The following is a 22,734-nucleotide window of genomic DNA, read 5'->3' as shown; positions in this document are numbered from 1 at the left end:
AATCCTGAGAAAGAAAAAGCTAGAGCTGGAGGAATCAGCCTCTCTGACTTCGGGCTATACTACAAAGCTACAGTCATCAAAACAGTATGGTACTGGCACAAAAACAAAAACACAGATCAATGAGAAAGGACAGAAAGTCCAGAAATAAACCCACACATTTATGGTCAATTAATCTAAGACAAAAGAGGCAAGAATATACAGTGGAGAAAAGACAGTCTCTTCAATAAATTGTTCTGGGAAAACCGGACAGCTTAACACCATACACAAAAATAAACTCAAAATGGATTAAAGACCTAAATGTAAAACCAGATACTATAAAACTCTTAGAGGAAAACAGGCAGAACACTCTGTGACCTAAATTGCAGCAATATCTTTTTTGATCCACCTTCTAGAATAATGAAAATAAAAATAAACAAATGGGACCTAACTAAACTTAAAAGCTTTTGCACAGTAAGGAAAACCATAAACAAAACAAAAATACAACCCATGGAATGGCAGAAAATATTTTCAAACAATGTAACTGACAAGGGATTTATCTCAAAAATTTGCAAACAGCTCAATACCAAATAAACGACCCAATAAGAAATTGGCAGAAGATCTAAATAGACATCTCTCCAAAGAAGACATACAGATGGTGGAGAAGCACATGATACTCAACATCACTAATCATTAGAGAACTACAAATCAAAACTACAATGAGGTATCACCTCACACCGATCAGAATGGCCATTATCAAAAAAATCTACAAGCAATAAATGCTGGAGAAGGTGTGGAGAAAAGTGAACCCTCCTACACTGTTGGTGGGAATGAAAATTGGTATAGCTACTATGGAGAAAAGTATGGAGGTTCCTCAAAAAACTAAAAACAGAACTACCATATGACACAGCAATCCCACCCCTGCACATAATATCCAGAGAAAACCACAGTTCAAAAGTATACACGCAACCCAATATTCACTGCAGTGCTGTTTGCTACAGCCAAGACACGGAAGCAACCTAAATGTCCATCAACAGATGCATGGATAAAGAAGATGTGGTAAATATATACAATGGAATACTACTCAAACATTAAACAGAATGAAATAATGCCATTTGCAGCAACATGGATGGACCTGGAGATTACCATAGGAAGTGAAGTCAGTCAGACAGAGAAGGGCAATATATGATACTGCTTATATTTGGAATCTAAAAAAAAATTGATACAAATGAACTTATTCACAAAACAGAAACAGACTCACAGACCTAAAAAACAAATTTATGGTTACCAAAGTGCAAAGGTGGGGCTTGGGGAGGGATAAATTAGGAGGTTGGGATTAACAGATACACTATATATAACATAGATAATCAACAAGGCCCTACATATAGCACAAGGAATTCTATTCAATAATCTGTAATAACCTATATGGAAAAAGAATCTGAAAAAGGATGTATATATGTATATGTATAACTGAATCACTTTGCTGTAGACCTGAAACTAACATATCACCTATATTCCAATATAATAAATTTTTTTTAAAGAGTAAGGGAAAACCCCTGAAAATAATAATAGAAATAAGTAATTTACCAGACGAAGAATTGAACATATTGGTCATAAAAATATTAAATGAATTAGGTTAAGGATTTATGCACGCAGTGAACACTTTAACAAGGAACTACAAAATATAACAGATACCCATACAAATACTGAAATGAATTCAATAGATGAAATATAATTATAAAAAACACTAGAAGGAATGGATGACAGACTGAATGATACACAAGAATGTATAACTGATCTAGAAGATACAGTAATGGAAATCACCCAATTAGAAAACAAAAAGAATTTTAATGAAAACAGTATTAGAGATCTCGGGATAACATTAAGCTTATGAGGATTCACATTATAGGGGTACCAAGAGGAGAAAAGAGAGAGAAGAGGATCAAAAATGTACTTGAGAGGGCTTCCCTGGTGGCACAGTGGTTAAGAATCCGCCTGCCAGGAGGGGGAAAATGGTGGAAGAGTAAGACGCGGAGATCACCTTCCTCCCCACAGATACCCCAGAAATACATCTACACATGGAACAACTCCTACAGAACACCTACTGAACGCTGGCAGAAGTCCTCAGACCTCCCAAAAGGCAAGAAACTCCACACGTACCTGGGTAGGGCAAAAGAAAAAAGAATAAACAGAGACAAAAGAATAGGGACAGGACCTGCACCAGTGGGAGGGAGCTGTGAAGGACGAAAGGTTTCCACACACTAGGAAGCCCCATCGTGGGCGGAGACTGTGGGTGGCAGAAGGGGGAGCTTCGGTGCTGCGGAGGAGAGCACAGCAACAGGGGTGCGGAGGGCAAAGCAGAGAGATTCGCGCACAGAGGATCGGTGCCAACCAGCACTCACCAGCCCGAGGCTTGTCTGCTCACCTGCCGGGGTGGGCGGGGCTGGGAGCTGAGGCTCCGGCTTCGGTGGGAGCGCCGGGAGAGGACTGGGGTTGGCAGCGTAAACACAGCCTGCAGGGGTTAGTGCACCACGGCTAGCCGGGAGGGAGTCTGGAGGAAAGTCTGGACCTGCCGAAGAGGCAAGAAACTTTTTCTTCCCTTTTTGTTTCCCGGTGCGAGAGAAGAGGGGATTAAGAGCGCTGCTTAAAGGACCTCCACAGATGGGCGCGAGCCGTGGCTAACAGCGCGGACCCCAGAGACGGGCATGAGACACTAAGGCTGCTGCTGCCACCACCAAGAAGCCTGTGTATGAACACAGGTCACTATCCACACCCCCCTTCCGGGGAGCCTGTGCAGCTGCCACTGCCAGGGTCCTGGGATCCAGGGACAACTTCCCTGGGAAAATGCACGGCGCGCCTCAGGCTGGTGCAACGTCACACCGGCCTCTGCCGCTGCTCACCCCGCATCCGCACCCCTCCCTCCCCCTGGCCTGAGTGAGCCAGAGCCCCCGACTCAGCTGCTCCTTTAACCCTGTCCTGTCTGAGCAAAGAACAAACGCCCTCCGGTGACCTACACGCAGAGGGGGGGCCAAATCCAAAGCTGAGCCCCTGGGAGCTGTGACAACAAAGAAGAGAAAGGGAAATCTCTCCCAGCAGCCTCAGAAGCAGCAAATTAAAGCTCAACAATCAACTTGACGTACCCTGCATCTGTGGAATACATGAATAGACAACGAATCATCCCAAATTGAGGAGGTGGACTTTGACAGCAATATTTATGATTTTTTCCCCTTTTCCTCTTTTTGTGAGTGTGTATGTTTCTGTGTGAGATTTTGTCTGTATAGCTTTGCTTTCACCATTAGTCCTAGGGTTCTATCCATTTTGTTTGTTTTTTTTCTTTTTAAAAATTTTTCTTATTTTTTATTTTAATAACTTTATTTTATCTTCTTTATTTTATTTAATCTTTATTTTATTTTATTGTCTTTCTTTCCTTCTTTTCCTTCCTTCCTTTCTTTTTCTTTCCTTCTTTCCTCTTTCCTTCTTTCCTTCCTTCTCTCTTTCTCTTTTTCCCTCTCTCTTTCTCTCTTTCTTTCTTTCTTTCTTTCTTTCTACTTTTTCTCCCTTTTATTCTGAGCCATGTGGATGAAAGACTCTTGGTGCTGCAGCCAGGAGTCAGTGCTGTGCCTCTGAGGGGGGAGAGCCAACTTCAGGACACTAGTCCACAAGAGACCTCTCAGCTCCATATAATATCAAATGGCGAAAATCTCCCAGAAATCTTCATCTCAAAACCAGCACCCAGCTTCACTCAACGACCAGCAAGCTACAGTGCTGGACACCCTATGCCAAAAAACTAGCAAGACAGGAACACAACCTCACCCATTAGCAGAGAGGCTGCCTAAAATCATAATAAGGCCACAGACACCCCAAAACACACCACCAGATGTGGACCTGCCCACCAGAAAGAAAAGATCCAGCCTCATCAACCAGAACACAGGCACTAGTCACCTCCACCAGGAAGCCTACACAACCCACTGAACCAACTTTAGCCACTGCAGACAGACATCAGAAACAACGGGAAGTATGAATCTGCAGTCTGCAAAAAGGAGACGTAAAACACAGTAAGATAAGCAAAATGAGAAGACAGAAAAACACACAGCAGATGAAGGAGCAAGATAAAAACCCATCAGACCTAACAAATGAAGAGGAAATAGGCAGTCTACCTGAAAAAGAATTCAGAATAATGATAGTAAAGATGATCCAAAATCTTGGAAATAGAGAAAATGCAAGAAACATTTAAAAAGGACCTAGAAGAACTAAAGATGAAACAAGCAATGATGAACAACACAACAAATGTAATTAAAAATACTCTAGATGGGAGCAATAGCAGAATAACTGAGGCGGAAGAACGGATAAGTGACCTGGAAGGTAAAATAGTGGAAATAACTACTGCAGAGCAGAATAAAGAAAAAAGAATGAAAAGAACTGAGGACAGTCTCAGAGACCTCTGGGACAACATTAAATGCACCAACATTCGAATTATAGGGTTCCAGAAAAAGAAGAGAAAAAGAAAGGGACTGAGAAAATATTTGAAGAGATTATAGTTGAAAACTTCCCTAATACGGGAAAGGAAATAGTTAATCAAGTCCAGGAAGCACAGAGAGTCCCATACAGGATAAATCCAGGAGAAACACACCAAGACACATATTAATCAAACTGTCAAAAATTAAATGCAAACAAAACATATTAAAAGCAGCAAGGGAAAAACAACAAATAACACACAAGGGAATCCCCATAAGGTTAACAGCTGATCTTTCAGAAGAAACTCTGCAAGCCAGAAGGGAGTGGCAGGACATATTTAAAGTGATGAAGGAGAAAAACCTACAACCAAAATTATTCTACCCAGCAAGGATCTCACTCAGATTTGATGGAGAAATTAAAACCTTTACGGACAAGCAAAAGTTGAGAGAGTTAATCACCACCAAACCAGCTTTACAACAAATGCTAAAGGATTTTCTCTAGGCAAAACACACAAGAGAAGGAAAAGACCTATAATAACAAACCCAAAACAATTAAGAAAATGGGAATAGGAACATACATATCGATAATTACCTTGAATGTAAATGGATTAAATGCTGCCACCAAAAGACACAGACTGGATGAATGGATAAAAAAACAAGACCCATATATATGCTGTCTACAAGAGACCCACTTCAGACCTAGACACACATACAGACTGAAAGTGAGGGGATAGAAAAAGATATTCCATGCAAATGGAAACCAAAAGAAAGCTGGAGTAGCAATTCTCATATCAGACAAAATAGATTTTAAAATAAAGACTATTACAAGAGACAAAGAAGGACACTACATAATGATAAAGGAATCGATCCAAGAAGAAGAAATAACAATTGTAAATACTTATGAACCCAACACAGGAGCACCTCAAAACATCAGGCAAATGCTAACAGCCATAAAAGGGGAAATTGACAGTAACACATTCATAGTAGGGGACTTTAACACCCCACTTTCATCAATGGACAGATCATCCAAAATGAAAATAAATAAGGAAACACAAGCTTTAAATGATACATTAAACAAGATGGACTTAATTGATATTTATAGGACATTCCATCCAAAAACAACAGAATACACATTTTTCTCAAGTGCTCATGGAACATTCTCCAGGATAGATCATATCTTAGGTCACAAAGCAAGCCTCGGTAAATATAACACAATTGAAATTGTATCAAGTATCTTTTCCGACCACAATGCTATGAGACTAGGTATCAATTACAGGAAAAGATCTGTAAAAAAATACAAACACATGGAGGTTAAACAATACACTACTTAATAAGGAAGTGATCACTGAAGAAATCAAAGAGGAATTCAAAAAATACCTAGAAACAAATGGCAATGGAGACACGACAACCCAAAACCTATGGGATGCAGCAAAAGCAGTTCTAAGAGGGAAGTTTACAGCAATACAATCCTACCTTAAGAAACAGGAAACATCTCAAATAAACAAGCTAACCTTGCACCAAAAGCAATTAGAGAAAGAAGAACAAAACCCCCCAAAGTTAGCAGAAGGAAAGAAATCATAAAGATCAGATCAGAAATAAATGAAAAAGCAATGAAGGAAACGATAGCAAAGATCAATAAAACGAAAAGCTGGTTCTTTGAGAAGATAAAAAAATTGATAAACCATTAGCCAGACTCATCAAGAAAAAAAGGGAGAAGACTCAAATCAATAGAATTAGAAATGAAAAATGAGAAGTAACAACTGACGCTGCAGAAATAGAAAAGTTCATGAGACATTACTACAAGCAACACTATGCCAATAAAATGGACAACCTGAAAGAAATGGATAAAGTTTTAGAAATGCACAACCTGCTGAGACTGAATCAGGAAGAAATAGAAAATATGACCAGACCAATCACAAGCACTGAAATTGAAACTGTGATTAAAAATCTTCCAACAAACAAAAGCCCAGGACCAGATGAATTCACAGGTGAATTCTATCAAACATTTAGAGAAGAGCTAACCACCTATCCCTCTCAAACTCTTCCAAAATATAGCAGAGGAAGGAATACTCCCAAACTCATTCTACGAGGCCACCATCACCCTGATACCAAAAACCAGACAAGGATGTCACAAAGAAAGAAATCTACAGGCCAACATCACTGATGAACACAAATGCAAAAATCCTCAACAAAATACTAGCAAACAGAATCCAACAGCACATTAAAAGGATCATACACCATGATCAAGTGGGGTTGATTCCAGGAATGCAAGGATTCTTCAATATATGCAAATCAACGTGATACACCAAATTAACAAACTGAAGGAGAAAACAACATGATCATCTCAATAGATGCAGAGAAAGATTTCGACAAAATTCAACACCGATTTATGATAAAAACCTTCCAGAAAGTAGGCACACAGGGAACTTTCCTCAACATAATAAAGGCCATATATGACAAACCCACAGCAAACATCATCCTCAATGGTGAAAAACTGAAACCATTTCCACTAAGATCAGGAAGAAGACAAGGCTGCCCACTCTCACCACTCTTATTCAACATAGTTTTGGAAGTTTTAGCCACAGCAATCAGAGAAGAAAAGGAAATAAAAGGAATCCAAATCAGAAAAGAAGAAGTAAAGCTGTCACTGTTTGCAGATGACATGATACTATACATAGAGAATCCTAAAGATGCTACCAGAAAGCTACTAGAGCTAATCAATGAATTTGGTAAAGTAGCAGGATACAAAATTAATGCACAGAAATATCTGGCATTCCTGTACACTAATGATGAAAAATCTGAAAGTGAAATCAAGAAAACACTCCCATTTACCATTGCAACAAAAAGAATAAAATATCTAGGAATAAATCTACCTAAGGAGACAAAAGACGTGTATTCAGAAAATTATAAGACGCTGATGAAAGAAATTAAAGATGAGAGAAATAGATGGAGAGGTATACTATGTTATGGATTGGAAGAATCAACATTGTGAAAATGACTCTACTACCCAAAGCAATCTACAGATTCAATGCAATCCCTATCAAACTACCACTGGCATTTTTTACAGAACTAGAACAAAATATTTCACAATCTGTATGGAAACACAAAAGACCCCGAATAGCCAAAGCAATCTTGAGAACGAAAAACGGAGCTGGAGGAATCAGGCTCCCTGACTTCAGACTATACGACAAAGCTACAGTAATCAAGACATTATGGTACTGGCACAAAAACAGAAATATAGATCAATGGAACAGGATAGAAGGCCCAGAGATAAACCCACACATATACAGTCACCTTATCTTTGATAAAGGAGGCAGGAATGTACAGTGGAGAAAGGTCAGCCTCTTCAATAAGTGGTGCTGGGAAAACTGGACAGGTACATGTAAAAGTACGAGATTAGATCACTCCCTAACACCATACACAAAAATGAGCTCAATATGGATTAAAGATGTAAATGTAAGACCAGAAACTATCAAACTCTTAGAGGAAAACATAGGTAGAACACTCTATGACATAAATCACAGCAAGATCCTTATTGACCCACCTCCCAGAGAAATGGAAATAAAATCAAAAATAAACAATGGGACCTAATGAAACTTCAAAGCATTTGCATGGCAAAGGAAACCATAAACAAGATCAAAAGACAACCCTCAGAATGGGAGAAAATATTTGCAAATGAAGCAACTGACAAAGGATTAATCTCCAAAATTTATAAGCAGCTCATGCAGCTCAATAACCAAAAAACAAATAACCCAATCCAGAAATGGGCAGAAGACCTAAATAGACATTTGTCTAAAGGAGATATACAGATTGTCAACAAAAACATGAAAGGAGTCTCAACATCATTAATCATTAGAGAAGTGCAAATCAAAACTACAGTGAGATATCATCTCACACCGGTCAGAATGGCCATCATCAAAAAATCTAGAAACAATAAATGCTGGAGAGGGTGTGGAGAATAGGGAGCACTCTTGCACTGCTGGTGGGAATGTGAATTGGTACAGCCACTATGGAGAACAGTATGGAGGTTCCTTACAAAACTACAAATAGAACTACCGTATTACCCAGCAATCCCACTACTGGGCATATACCCTGAGAAAACCATAATTCAAAAAGAGTCATGTATCAAAATGTTCATTGCAGCTCTCTTTACAATAGCCAGGAGATGGAAACAACCTAAGTGTCCATCATCGGATGAATGGATAAAGAAGATGTGGCACATATATACAATGGAATATTACTCAGCCATAAAAATAAATGAAATTGAGTTATTTGTAGCGAGGTGGATGGACCTAGAGTCTGTCATACAGAGTGAAGTAAGTCATAAGGAGAATGACAAATACTGTATGCTAACACATATATATGGAATTTAAGAAAAAAATGTCATGAAGTATCTAGGGGTAAGACGGGAATAAAGACATAGACCTACTAGAGAATGGACTTGAGGATATGGGGAGGGGTAAGTGTAAGCTGTGACAAAGTGAGAGAGTGGCATGGACATATATACACTACCAAACGTAAAATAGATAGCTAGTGGGAAGTAGTTGTATAAACAGGGAGATCAACTCGGTGCTTTGTGACCACCTGTATTGGTGGGATGGTGAGGGTGGGAGAGAGGGAGATGCAAGAGGGAGGAGATATGGGAACATATGTATATGTATAACTGATTCAGTTTGTTATAAAGCAGAAACTAACACACCATTGTAAAACAATTATACTCCAATAAAGATGTTTAAAAAAAAAGAATCTGCCTGCCAATGCAAGGGACACAGGTTCGAGCCGTGGTCCAGGAAGATCCCACATGCCACAGAGGAACTAAGCCTGTGTGCTACAACTACTGAGCCTGCATTCTAGAGCCTGTGATCCACAACTACTGAGCCCTGTGCCAGAACTACTGAAGCCCACGTGCCTAGAGCCCGTGCTCCGCAACAAGAGAAGCTACCACAATGAGAAGCCCCCGCAGCCACAACTAGAGAAAGCCCGCCCACTGCAACAAAGACCTAATGCAGCCAAAAATAAAATAAAATAAATTTATTTTAAAAAATGTACTTGAGGAAATTATGGCAGAAAACATCCCTAACTTGAAGAAAGAAACATATATCCAGGTACAGGAAGCACAGAGGGTTCCAAACAAAATGAACCGAAACATATCCAAACCAAGACATATAATTAAAATGGCAAAAGTTAAAGAGAGAATTTAAAGTTAGCAAGAGAAAAACAGAGTCATATACAAAAGAATCCCCACAAGGTTATTCCATAATTTCCTTGCAGAAACTTTGCAGGCCAAAAGGGGCATGATATATTCAAAGTCCTAAAAGGGAAAATCTTGCAACCTAGTGTACTTTACCCAATAAGATTATCCTTTAGCATAGAAGGAGAGAAGAAGAACTTCTCAGACAAGTAAAAACTTAAAAATGTCCATCATTACTATGTCTACCAAGAGAAATGTTAAAAGTTCTTCCTCAAGTCAAAAAGAAGAATCTATAGAAAAGGGAATATCCCACTAGGAAAGGCAAATATATAGTAGGGACTAAAGATCAACCACTTAAGACAGTATGAAGATTAAAAGATAAAAAATTTACAAAGCAACTATAACTATAATAAACAGTTAAAGGATAAGCATGATGGTATAAAAGATGACATCAGAACCACAGAATGTGGGGGAAGGAAGAGAAAATGTAGATCTTTTAGAATGTGTTTCAACTTGAATGACTACCAGTAGATATAGTTACAGGTCAACATATATGAACCCCATGGTAACCAAATATCAAAAACCTACTATAGATACAAAAAACTGAAAATAATAGAACACAAGCATACTATGAAAGAAAATCATCAAACCAAAAGAGAAGAAACAGAAAGAAGTAATGAACAGAGAAGAACTACAAAGCAACTGGAAAACAAACAAAATGGCAGTAAGTACATAACTATCAATAATTACTTTAAATGCTAGTGGACTAAACACTCTGATCACAACACATAGGGTAGATAGACCCTTCTATACACTGTAAACAAGAGACTTACTTCAGAGCTAAAGGCACACAGAGTGAAAGTGAGGGGATGGAAAAATATACTTCATGCAAATGGAAACAACAAGAAAGTAAGGGTAGCAATCCTCATATCAGATAAAAAAGACTTTAAAACAAAGGCTATAACAAAAGACAAAGAAGGGTATTATATAATGATAAAGGGAGCAGTAAAAGAAGCGGTTATTATTACACTTGTTAACATACAAGCACCTAATACAGGAGCACCTAAATACCTAAAGCAAATACTAACAGACATAAAAAGGAGAAATTGACAATTATATAATAATAGCAGGGAACTTTAATTCCCCACTTACATCAATGTATAAATCATCCAGATAGAAAATCAATAAGGCAACTTGGTCTTAAATGACACAATGGACTAGTTGGAGTAAACAGACTTCTACAGGACATTTCATCCAAAAACAGCATAATATATATTCTTTTCAATTGCACATGGAATATCATCCAGGATAGATCATATTCTACCTAGGCCGCCAAACGAGTCTCAGATTTTTAAGAGGATAAAAATTATATCAAATATATTTTGACCACAACAGTATGAAACTAGAAATCAACTGCAAAAAGAAAAATGGGAAAACAATAAACATTTTGAGACTAAACAACATGTGACTAAAAAACCAAGGGTTAATGAAGAAATCAAAGAGAAAATGAGGGACTTCCTTGGTGGCACAGTGGTTAAGAATCTGCCTGCCAATGCAGGGGACATGGGCTCGAGCCCTGGTCCAGGAAGATCCCACATGTTGTGGAGCAACTAAGCCCATGTGCCACAACCACTGAGCCTGTGCTCTAGAGCCCGTGAGCCACAACTACTGAAGCCTGTGTGCCTAGAACCTGTGCTCTGCAACAAGAGAAGCCACCACAATGAGAAGCCCGCACATTGCAACGAAGAGTAGCCCCCAGTTGCCGCAACTAGAGAAAGCCTGCACGCAGAAACGAAGACCCAATGCAGCCAAAAACAAATAAATAAAATAAACACAGTTTTTTAAAAAGGAGAGAAAATGAGAAAATACCTTGAGGCAAACGAAAATGGAAACACAACACTCCAAAATCTATCGGATGCAGGAAGAAGAGTTTAGGATGGTAGTTTATAGTGATACAGACCTTCCTCAAGAAATAAGAAAATCTCAGGACTTCCCTGGTGGTCCAGTGGTTAAGACTTCATGCTTCCACTGTAGGAGGCACAGGTTTGATTCCTGGTCAGGGGAACTAAGAGCCCACATGCTACATGGCATGGCCAAAAAAAAAAGAAGACACAAGAAAATCTCAAACAACCTAGGCTACCACCTAAAGGAATTAGAAAAAGAAGAACAAACAAAGCCCAAAGTCGACAGAAGGAAGGAAATAATAATCAAAGAGGAAATAAAATAGAGAACAAAAGAAAGAAAAGATGAAGCCAAGAGCTGGGTTGTTTTAAAAGTAAATAAAATTGATAAACCTTTAGCCAGGCTCATGAAAAAAAGAGAGAGGACCCAAATAAATAATAAATGAAAGAGGAGAACTAACAACCAATACCACAGAGATACAGAAAATCATAAAAAAGACTATGAACGGTTATATGCCAACAGACTGGACAACCTAGAAAAATGGACTAATTTCTAGAAACACACAACTGCCAACAATGAATCAGGAAGAAACAGACAATTTGAACAGACCAATCACTAGTAGTGAAATTGAATTTGTAAAAAAAAAAATTCCAGCAAACAAAAGTCCAGGACCAGACAGCTTCATAGGGAAAATCTACCAGATATATAAAGAAGAAAAAATACCTTCCTTCCCAAACCACTTCAAAAAACTGAAGAGGATGGAACACTCCCAAATTCATTCTACAAGGCCACAATTACCCTCATATAATAACCAGACAAAGACACTACAGAAAGAAAATTACAGGCCAGTATCTTTGATTAATATAAATGCAAAAATCCTCAACAAAGTATTAGCAAACCAAATCCAAGAATATGTAAAAAGGATCATAGGGCTTCCCTGGTGGCACAGTGGTTGGGAGTCCGCCTGCCGATGCAGGGGACACGGGTTCGTGCCCCGGTCCGGGAAGATCCCACATGCCACGAAGCAGCTGGGCCCGTGAGCCATGGCCACTGAGTCTGCGCGTCTGGAGCCTGTGCTCCACAGCGGGAGACGCCGCAGCAGTGAGAGGCCTGTGTACAGCAAAAAAAAAGGATCATACACCATGATTAAGTTGGATTTATTCCAGGGAGACAAGGACGGTTCAATATTTGCAAATCAATTGGTGTGATACGCCACATTAACCAAAGGAGGGATAAATCACATGATCATCTCCATAGACCAGAAAAGGCATTTGACAAAATTCAATACCCATTCATGATAAAAATCTCATGCAAGTGGGTGAGATTATATCTCAACATTATAAATGCCATTTGTGAGAACCCCACAGCTAGCATCACATTCAATGGTGAAAAGCTGAAAGACTTTCCTCTAAATTCAGGAACAGGACAAGGATGCCCACTGTTGCCACTTCTATTTAACACTGTATTGAAGTCCTAGCCACAGTAACCAGATAAGAAAAAAAAAAAGGCATGCAAATTGGAAGGGAAGAAGTAAAACTGTCACTATTTGCAGATGACATGATACTTTATATAGAAAACCCTAAAGTCTCCACCCAAAAACTACTAGAACTAATAAATGAACTCAGCGAAGTTTCAGGATACAAGATTAATATACAGAAATCTGTTGCTCTTCTATACACTAATAATGAACTATCACAAAGTTTTAAAACTCCCATTTAAAATCACCTCAAAAAGAATAAAATACCTAGGAATAAACTTAACCAAGGAAGTGAAAGACCTATACACTGAAAATTATAAAACATTGATAAAGGAAATGATCCAAAGAAATGGAAAGTTATCCTGAACCCTTGGATTGGAAGAATATTGTTAAAATGGCCATACTACCCAGAACAATCTACAGATTTAATGCAATCACTATCAAAATACCTGGGACATTTTTCACCCAACTATAAGAAATAATCCTAAAATATGGAACCACAAATGACCCCAAATTGCCCAAAACAATCTTGAGAAAAATAAAAAAATCTGGAGGTATCACCCTCCCAGACTTCAGATTATACTACAAAACTACAGTAATCAAAACAGCATGGTACTGGCACACAGACACATAGGTTCATTGGACCAGAATAGAGAGCACAGAAGTAAACTTATGCACCTATGGTCAATTAATCTATGACAAAGGAGGCAAGAATATACAATGGAGATAACACATTTTCTTCAATAAATGCTGCTGGGAAAACTGGATAACTACATATAAAACAATGGAATTAGAACATTTCCCCACAGCACATACAAAAACAAATGCAAAATGGATTAAATGCCTAAATGTAAGACTTGAAACCCTACAACCCCTAAAAGCAAACATAGGCAGAACACTCTGACATAAGGTGTAGTAATTTTTTGGATCTGTCTCCTAAGGCAAAGGAAATAAAAGCAAAAGTAAATAAATTGGACCCAATTAAACTTAAAATCTTTTACACAGCAAAGGAAATCACTGACAAAATGAAAAGACAAAGACAACCTACACAATGGGATAAAATGTTGGCAAATGATGACTGACAGGGGTTAATACCCAAAATATATAAACAGCTCAAACAACTCAGTATCAAAAAAACAACCCAATTGAAAATGAGAAGACCTGAATAGACATTTTTCCAAAGAAGAAATGCAGATGGCCAACAGACACATCAAAAGATGTTCAACATCACTAATCATCAGGGAAAAGCAAATCAAAAACATGAAATATCACCTCACATCTTTCAGAATGGCTATTATCAAAAAGATCACATAAAAAAAGTGTTGGTGAGGAACCCCTGTGCACTGTTGGTGGGAATGTAAATTGGTGCAACTGCTATGAAAAACAGTATGGAACAACATTGTAAATAAACTATTCCTCAATTTTTAAAAATTATAAAATAAAAAACAAAACAGTATGGAGGTTCCTCAAAAAGTAAAAAAATAAGTTCTATAAAATCCAGCAATTCCGCCCCTGGATATTTATCTGAAGAAAACAAAAATACTAATTCGAAAACACACATTCATCCCTATGTTCATTACAGCAGTATTTACAATAGTCAAGATATGAAAGCAAACTTCATACCCATCAATAGATGAAAGGATAAGAAGTTATGGTATATAATAATGGAATGTTACTCATCCATAAAAAGGAATGTAATTTTGCCATTTGCAACAACATGGTTGGACCTACAGGGTATTATGCCAAGTGAATACTGTATATACTGTACGATTTCACTTACATGTGAAATCTAAAAAACAAATGAATAAACATAAGAAAACAGAGGCATAGATATAGAGAACAAACAGCTGGTTGCCAGAGGGGAGGAGACAAATAGGTGAGTGAGGTTAAGAGGTACAAACTTCCAGTTACAAAATAAATGAGTCACAGGTATGAAATGTACCGAGTGGGGAGTATAGTCAATAATAATGTATTATCTTTGTATGGTGACAGACGTTAACTAACTTATTGTGATCATTTTGTAATGTATAGAAAGATGGAATCACTATGTTGTGCACCAGGAACCATCAGAGTGTTGTAAGTCAGTTACACTTCAAAAACAAACAAACTCGGGCCTCCCTGGTGGCGCAGTGGTTGAGAGTCCGCCTGCCGATGCAGGGGACACGGGTTCGTGCCCCGGTCCGGGAAGATCCCACATGCCGTGGAGCGGCTGGGCCCGTGAGCCATGGCCGCTGAGCCTGCGCGTCCGGATCCTTTGCTCCGCAACGGGAGAGGCCACAACAGTGAGAGGCCCACGTACCGCAAAAAACAAAAAACAAACAAACAAAAACAAACTTATAATGAAAGAGGTCAGATTTGTGGTTACCAGAGGTGGGGGTTAGGGGGAGGGGAACTGGATGAAGGTGGTCAAAAGTTACAAACATTCAGGTATAAGAAAGTAAGTACTAGGGATTCAATCTACAACATGATTAATATAACTAACACCACTGTATGTTACATATGAAAGTTGTTAAGAGAGTAAATCCTAAGTTATCTTTTTATTTTATTAATTAATTTATTCATTTATTTATTTTTGGCTGTGTTGGGTCTTCGTTGCTGCGCACGGGCTTTCTCTAGTTGCGGGGTGAGCGGGGGCTACTCTTTGTTGTGGTGCACGGGTTTCTCATTGCAGTGGCTTCTCTTGTTGCAGAGCATGGGCTCCAGGCACACAGGCTTCAGTAGTTGTGGCATGTGGGCTCAGTAGTGGTGGCCCACGGGCTTAGTTGCTCCATGGCATGTGGGATCCTCCTGGACCAGGGCTTGAGCTCATGTCCCCTGCATTGGCAGGCAGATTCTTAACCACTGCGCCACCAGGGAAGTCCCCTTATCTTTTAATTTGTATCTATATTAGATAATGGATGTTGACTAAACTTACTGTGGTAATCATTTCATGATGTATGTAAGTCAAATAATTATGCTATAAACCTTATACAGTGCTGTAAGTCAATTATATCTTGAAAAAACTGAAGAAAAAAAAGTCCTTCCAGACTAAAATTCAATTTTCTGTGTAGCAATGTCATAAACAAATAACATATTGTGGAAAAGTCACTGATTTTATTTTTCATTTAATAACTTTGTTGCATCATCATTATGTGCCAGTTAGTGTTCAAAATGCATTTGTAGTTGCTATTGAACCACTTTTTTCTAATAATTTAAAAATAGGCCACAATTCATGTTTCTTAAAAACATTTTAAGTGGGGAAATTTGTCCTATTGACTATGACGGCCAGGCACGCATCAGTGATATCCATCCCCCAAAATAATCTAGAAACCAGAATAGGCTTTAAAGTGTTCTAGTAATAAGAGATCATTACTCTAATTTACTCAACTTAGATGTTTAATAAAGTGATTTACGGCGAGAGGAGTTCTGGATCCCAGCATTGGGTGGGTATTTGGGCTCCACTGGGTGGGTATTTGGGATCCACAAAAATACAGGCATTTGGAGGCTCCTGAGAATCAGTGAGGATCTATGCCCAGCTAATGAAGCAACAATTCTTGTTTTCTCTGTGCACTTCCCCTAAAAACACTCCTTGGTCCACAGGGCTGGCCCCTGGCAGTCACGTTTAACTATATGACTTGGCCGGCCTCGCTGTAGCTAATTGAACCAAAGATCAGTATAGAGCTCTAACTGGGAAAATCTGATTCTCTCACCAAGAACGTGGAACTCAGCACAAAGCAAGTTCAGTTAATTTTATCATGTAGCTGCATCTGTAACACCTAAGACTTGGAGCTGCAAGGCCACCAAGTTCAACTAAACCGAGGAGTAAGAAACAGCAACCAACAGAAAGAAACCGTGGAGCAAAGAAGTGTGAAAGTCCCTGAGGAAGGACTTAACCTGAATTCCTCCTCTTTGGCTATTTAAGGTACTTAGTATCTTTATAGGAATTTTACTGAAGCTATTTTGAGTTAGCTTCTGTTATTTGCAGCCAAGAATTCCTTAAAAACACATACACTTGGAAATAATATCAATAGATTTATCCTTAATAATCTGGCCAAGTCTGTGCCCTCTTAATGGCATTTATTTCACTTGTTACTTTGAAGCTAAGAAGTTTGCATTAAGATTTAAACCCACCTTCATGAACGGTCTCTATCAAATGCAGTTTGGCATATTGTTTTGCTGCCTTAGCCAGATGTCTTTTCACTTCCCTGCAGTCTTAGGTTAACCAGAAGTTAAAACAGTTATCTTTGTATGGTGACAGACGTTGTGTGTTGATACTCTCATTTGCACAAACGTGACAAAACGATTGATCTCTTTCTGTCATTAACGCTTTAGTAGGAGATGAAGAGGGAAACTTTTTCATGGGAAATTAGGAGTGTTCAAAAGATCTTCAGATAGCTGCCTTCATTTTAGTTTTTATAATACTCTAATTTCAACAATATAGTTACCAATGGGCTCAGAAATTGTTATTTTGAAAATTAAGATTGAGGGGAAATATTTAAACGTCATCTAACACAGTGGTTCTCACGTTTTGGTCTGCATGAGTCACCTTGGTTACTTGTTTAAAATACTGACTTCAGGGCCCCACCTCCAGAGATTCTTATTCCATGAGTCTCAGGTGAGCCAAGGTATCAGCCTTTAATAAGCATTTGATTCACATGGTGAGCTATAAAGATGGTTAAAAAAAAAGGGAGGCTAACTTTTTCATAAACTTTCACCATAACCCTAAAGCAATGTTTGTTTATTATATACCCATAATAAAATGTTTGTGAGCACACAACCCCAAAGAAGTAACTAATTTATGTAGATGCACATATTATTGTACTGATATACACATTATGTAGAAAAAAACCCATCACTATGGTGATGGCATTTATATTTCAAGGCCTCTTCAGGCACAGTTCATGGCTAATGATAGTAGATGATATAATCTAAGTTTTTTCTATGTTAATTTAGTTAAATTTAGAGACATATAATCTGTAGGGTGACAACATATATTTAAATAATATATCATTGTTATATACTAATGTAATACATCAATGTCATATTAATTGTATCATTATAATAAAAATATGATATAACCTGAACAATATATAATCTGTAGATCTATACACAAACTGCAACACAGTCACAACAGAAAACAAAGAAATTGAGGTACAGTGCTACAGTCCACACATGCAATTTTAGACCTCCCCCTCTCCCCTGAAAACTCAAGAACTTTACCTGAAAATCATCTGACATAAACATAAGGGTCCAGTTGCAATTTTTACAATACTTTTTCTAAAATTTAAAATTTTTGGCTGCATTGGGTCTTCATTGCTGTGTGCAGGCTTTCTCTAGTTGCAGCAAGTGGGGGCTACTCTTCGTTGCGGTGCATGGGCTTCTCATCGTGGTGGCTTCTCGTTGCAGAGCATGGACTCTAGGCATGCAGGCTTCAGTAATTGCAGCACATGGGCTCAGTGGTCATGGCAGGTGGCCCTAGAGTGTGTGGGCTTCAGTAGTTGCAGCACGCGGGCTCAGTAGTTGTGGCTTGTGGGCTTAGTTGCTCCACGGCATGTGGGATCTTACCAGAGCAGGGATCGAACCTGTGTCCCCTGCACTGGCAGGCAGATTCTTAACCACTGTGCCACCAGGGAAGTCCAACAATAAATACTTAAATATATTATTTTTAGACTCAAAAATAAATATAAAATATATAAATAGAAGTTCCAATAAATGTCTCTTCATCACAGTGGCTCATCTTGCACACCCCCTGAAGTTGAATACTGCTTCCTCACATCACAGATAAAGGTTTCTCTATGAAAACTTTCTCCTATAACTTGCCCTTCCAAATAATACATTATAAATTATTGGAGCTTGAAATTTTCTCTGATTCATTGAGGAGTGATCCATGGGAAAATATTCTTCCAATCCATATTCTCCCCATAAAGGATTTAGCAACACCATCACCTACAGTGGCACTGAGATGGTCAGAGACAAATATGTGCTGCATTGGTTGAATTGAGAGCAGGCAGCAAAACAATAAATGTGCCCTCTCAAACGAGGGGTGTAAAAAATAGGCATATTAAGGGCTTCCCTAGTGGCACAGTGGTTAAGAATCTGCCTGCCAATGCAGGGGACATGGGTTCAAGCCCTGGTCTGGGAGGATCCCATATGCCATGGAGCAACTAAGCCTGTGCTCCACAACTACCGAGGCTGCGCTCTAGAGCCTGCAAGCCACAACTACTGAGCCCATGCACCATGACTACTGAAGCCCGTGCACCTAGAGCCTGTGCTCCGCAACAAGAGAAGCCACCACAATGAGAAGCCTGCGCACAGCAACAAAGAGTAGCCCCCGCTCGCCACAGCTAGAAAAAGCCCGAGGGCAGCAACGAAGACCCAATACAGCCAAAAATAAATAAATAAAATAAATTTATATTAAAAAAAGGAGGCATATTAAATATCCTTGTTAGGAAGCCAAATCTAGACAGAATGAATCTATGTGTTCAAAGTGAGTTTAAAGAGGTCTGTCCGTTTCTAAGGAGAGGGCTGGAATCTATTAGGGACCATGGTTTGAATTCACAGAGCAGGAAACATTGAAAAAGACATCCTGTGAACCTTGTGAACTAGTCTCACCAAAAACAAAACTGTAAAAAGTCAAAGGTTGAAGTAAATTTTTAAAAAATTAGTCATGTAAAAATAATATCTCCAACATTTGTTGCACACCTTCAATATGCTGAGAACTGTTTTATGACTAGGGATATACCAATGAGGGGAAAAATGCAAAAAACCTGCTTTGTGTGCTCTGTGGAGCTTATATTGTTGTGGGAGTGTATCTGTATACATATATACATATGACAGATTAAAAAATCAGTAAAAAGCACAATTGTGTATTGTCAGATGGTAATGATAAATAAAATGGAGAAGAACAAGGGAGGGAAGACATGGAGTATGAGGCAGGGAGTGGGGATGTGGGGACTGAACCAGGTAGGGAACTGGGGGTGAGCATTCCAGGCGGGAGTAACAGCAAATGCAAAGTGCTAGGAAAAGCAGGAATGTCTAAGCAGCAGCACTGTTGCTGTATTGGAGTGAGCAAAGGAAGAAAGTAGTGGATATGCAATAAATTGATGAAAATTTTAAAAACTGAAAAACATATTTAAAGACTAGAACCAATTCATAAGCTCAAACATTTCAGTAATATGACAAGAATTCAATTCAACAAACAGTATTCAGAATCTACTATGTGAAAGGCCCTGTTTTAGTAGCTTCAAAACCAACAAAAATTCCTGCTTGCATTTTAGCAGAGTGTAAATTGTGAGAAAGTAGAATAAAAGAAAATACAAAACAGTAGGACAAAAATAGAAATTAAGAATTCTTGTAATACAGTATAATAATTTTAAACTATACAACTAAAAGTTTACAGAAATAAAACATGATAAAAGATTCAAAAATACATAATTAACAATATGAACAATAAGTGGTAGAGGATCATGTTAGGTAGAGACATGATAGAAAATACTTTTTAAATGACCCAAATCTAACTTCTGGAGAAGAAAATTACAATGGCTGAGATGTAACATACATTGACTGGATTAACAGCAGATTAGACATTGCCCAAGAAAAGATTAGTGAACTTACAGACATAACAATAGAAATTATCCAAAATGAAACAGAGTCCAAAATATTCAGGGTATCAGTGAGTTCTGTAGGACAAAGTCAAATAGCATAATATATGTATAATTGGAGTCCCCAAAGGACAGGGGTAAGGGAAGCAGAAAAATATCAAAAGAAGTAGAAGCCAAAATATTTTCCAAATTTGATGAAAACTATAAGCCCACAGATCCAAGAAACTCAACAAATCCAAAACACAAGTGTGAGATAACGGAAGGTATATACATTTGACCCTTGAACAACACAGATTTGAATGGTGCAGGTCCACTTATATGTGGATTTTTTCAATAAATACACACCATGGTACACATCATGTGAGGTTGGCTGAATCCTTGGATGTGGAACTGCAGGTATGGAGGGCTGATTGTAAAGTTATATGCGAATTTTCGACAATGCAGGTGATCAATACCCCTAATCCCCACATTTTTCAAGAATCAACTATACTGGGCTTTGCCTCTGGTTTCTGGCACAGAACTCCTGAAATCCTTGTAATTTCCTAAGTGATAAGAACACTGGAGCATCTCTAATATTTATCTTTGACGCTGTTCCTGACATAGTGCTCTGAAAACCCTTGTAAACTCCTAAGTGATAAGAGGAGTGGGAGCATCTTTTGTTCTATTGAGAAGACTCTAAAGGGCTCCTGGATGGCTCCTGAATGGGGCTGGTCACCAGAAAGACTAAGCCAGTCTCTCACATTTCTCCAGAGAGGGGAGAGGGGCTGGAAACAGTTAATAACAGACCATGCCTATGTGAGGAAGCCTCCGTAAAATCCCAGTAGTATGGGGTTTGGAGACCTTCCAGGTCAGCCAGCACTTCGACACCAGGAGGATGATGCACCCCAACTCCATGGGACAGAAGCTACTCAGGGGCTTTCCCAGACATGATCCTATTGTAGTTTTTTATCTGGTGTTCATCTGTATCCTTTATCATATCCTTATAAACATAAACATAAGTATTTCCCTGAGTTCGGTAAGCTGCTCTAGCAAATTGATCAAACCCAAGGAGGGGGTTGTTGGAACCTCTGATCTACAGCAGATTGGTCAGAAGCACAGGTGATAACCCGGGCTTGCAACTGGCGTCTGAAGTATGTGTGTGTGGGGAGGAGGGGTTCAATCTTGTGGGACTGAGCCCTTAACCTATGGGATCTGATGCTAGCTCTGGGTAGATAATAATAGAACATGGTTAAATTGTAAGACACCCCACTGGTGTCAGACGTGCGTGTTTCTGTGGGGTAAAGCCCCCACACATTTGGTATTCAGAAGTGAAGTGTTTTTTGTGAGGACTAAAGGAGACTCACAGAGAAAAAACACATAGTAGGAAAAAAACCTTTTTTTTTTTCCTACATAGAAAGGAACACAGAAAAAACTGAGTTTTTCATTTTCAACAAGAAATTGAAGAAAAATACATCCAGGCAAATCACAAACTGCTGAACCCAGTGATAAGTAGAAAATTTGCAAAGGAGCCAAAGGGAAGAGGTACAGAAAATACATGAATAAATAATGAAAGAGCACTGGAAATCATAACTGCATGCATAAATATATACAATTATTTTCTTGTTATTTAAATTTCTTTAAAAGATGATTGAGATGTCTGATTTCTTGTCCAGCAGAAACTTGAAAATTGCCACTCAGTTCTAACAAGTAAAAACCTGAAACACTGAAAAATCAACAACTCTTCTTAAATCCATGAGAGTGAGGTCACAGGGCAAATTATTGCCCTCCAAACTGAAGAGACAACAGAGAATCACAACTTACCAGAGTAGAAACTCATGAGCTGAAAACTTCTACAGGAACTGGTGCTGCCGTAGGAAAACTTGAACTGTAATTGACAAATCACTGGAGGCTTGGTGCAGGCAAGTCTGAAAAGTTAAAAACTCCAGAGGGGCCCACTCACACTTTTGTGGGGTTTACCTCCAGGAGTTCATCAGGTTCTCACAGTAAATACTGGAGAAAAATCCCTTCCTGCTTCTGGCAGGAGCTGGGGAAAGAGAGCCATTTTGAAATACACCAGAGCATTCTGTTCTTCTTAATAAGCTCTGCCCTCAGCTGAAACTATTTAACCAGAGCCTAACCTGCTGGGGTCTATCAGAGACTAATTGACCTTGGGAA

The 22,734-nt window shown here is 38.7% G+C and overlaps 1 long non-coding RNA gene across 1 annotated transcript in view; it reads right to left on the bottom strand.

Moving 5' to 3' along the window:
• The window catches only part of LOC109549080 (uncharacterized), a 122,411-nt gene that overhangs the window by 91,491 nt on the left and 8,186 nt on the right, over positions 1-22,734 (bottom strand). Inside the window, exon 3 of the long non-coding RNA XR_004529239.2 lies at positions 22,381-22,603. This is a non-coding gene — a long non-coding RNA (uncharacterized lncRNA). The remainder of the gene's footprint in view (positions 1-22,380; positions 22,604-22,734) is intronic.

This window comes from Tursiops truncatus, chromosome 12, assembly GCF_011762595.2.
Source record: "Tursiops truncatus isolate mTurTru1 chromosome 12, mTurTru1.mat.Y, whole genome shotgun sequence".
Lineage (NCBI taxonomy): Eukaryota > Metazoa > Chordata > Mammalia > Artiodactyla > Delphinidae > Tursiops > Tursiops truncatus.
This window is presented reverse-complemented; position numbering and strand designations above follow the sequence as displayed.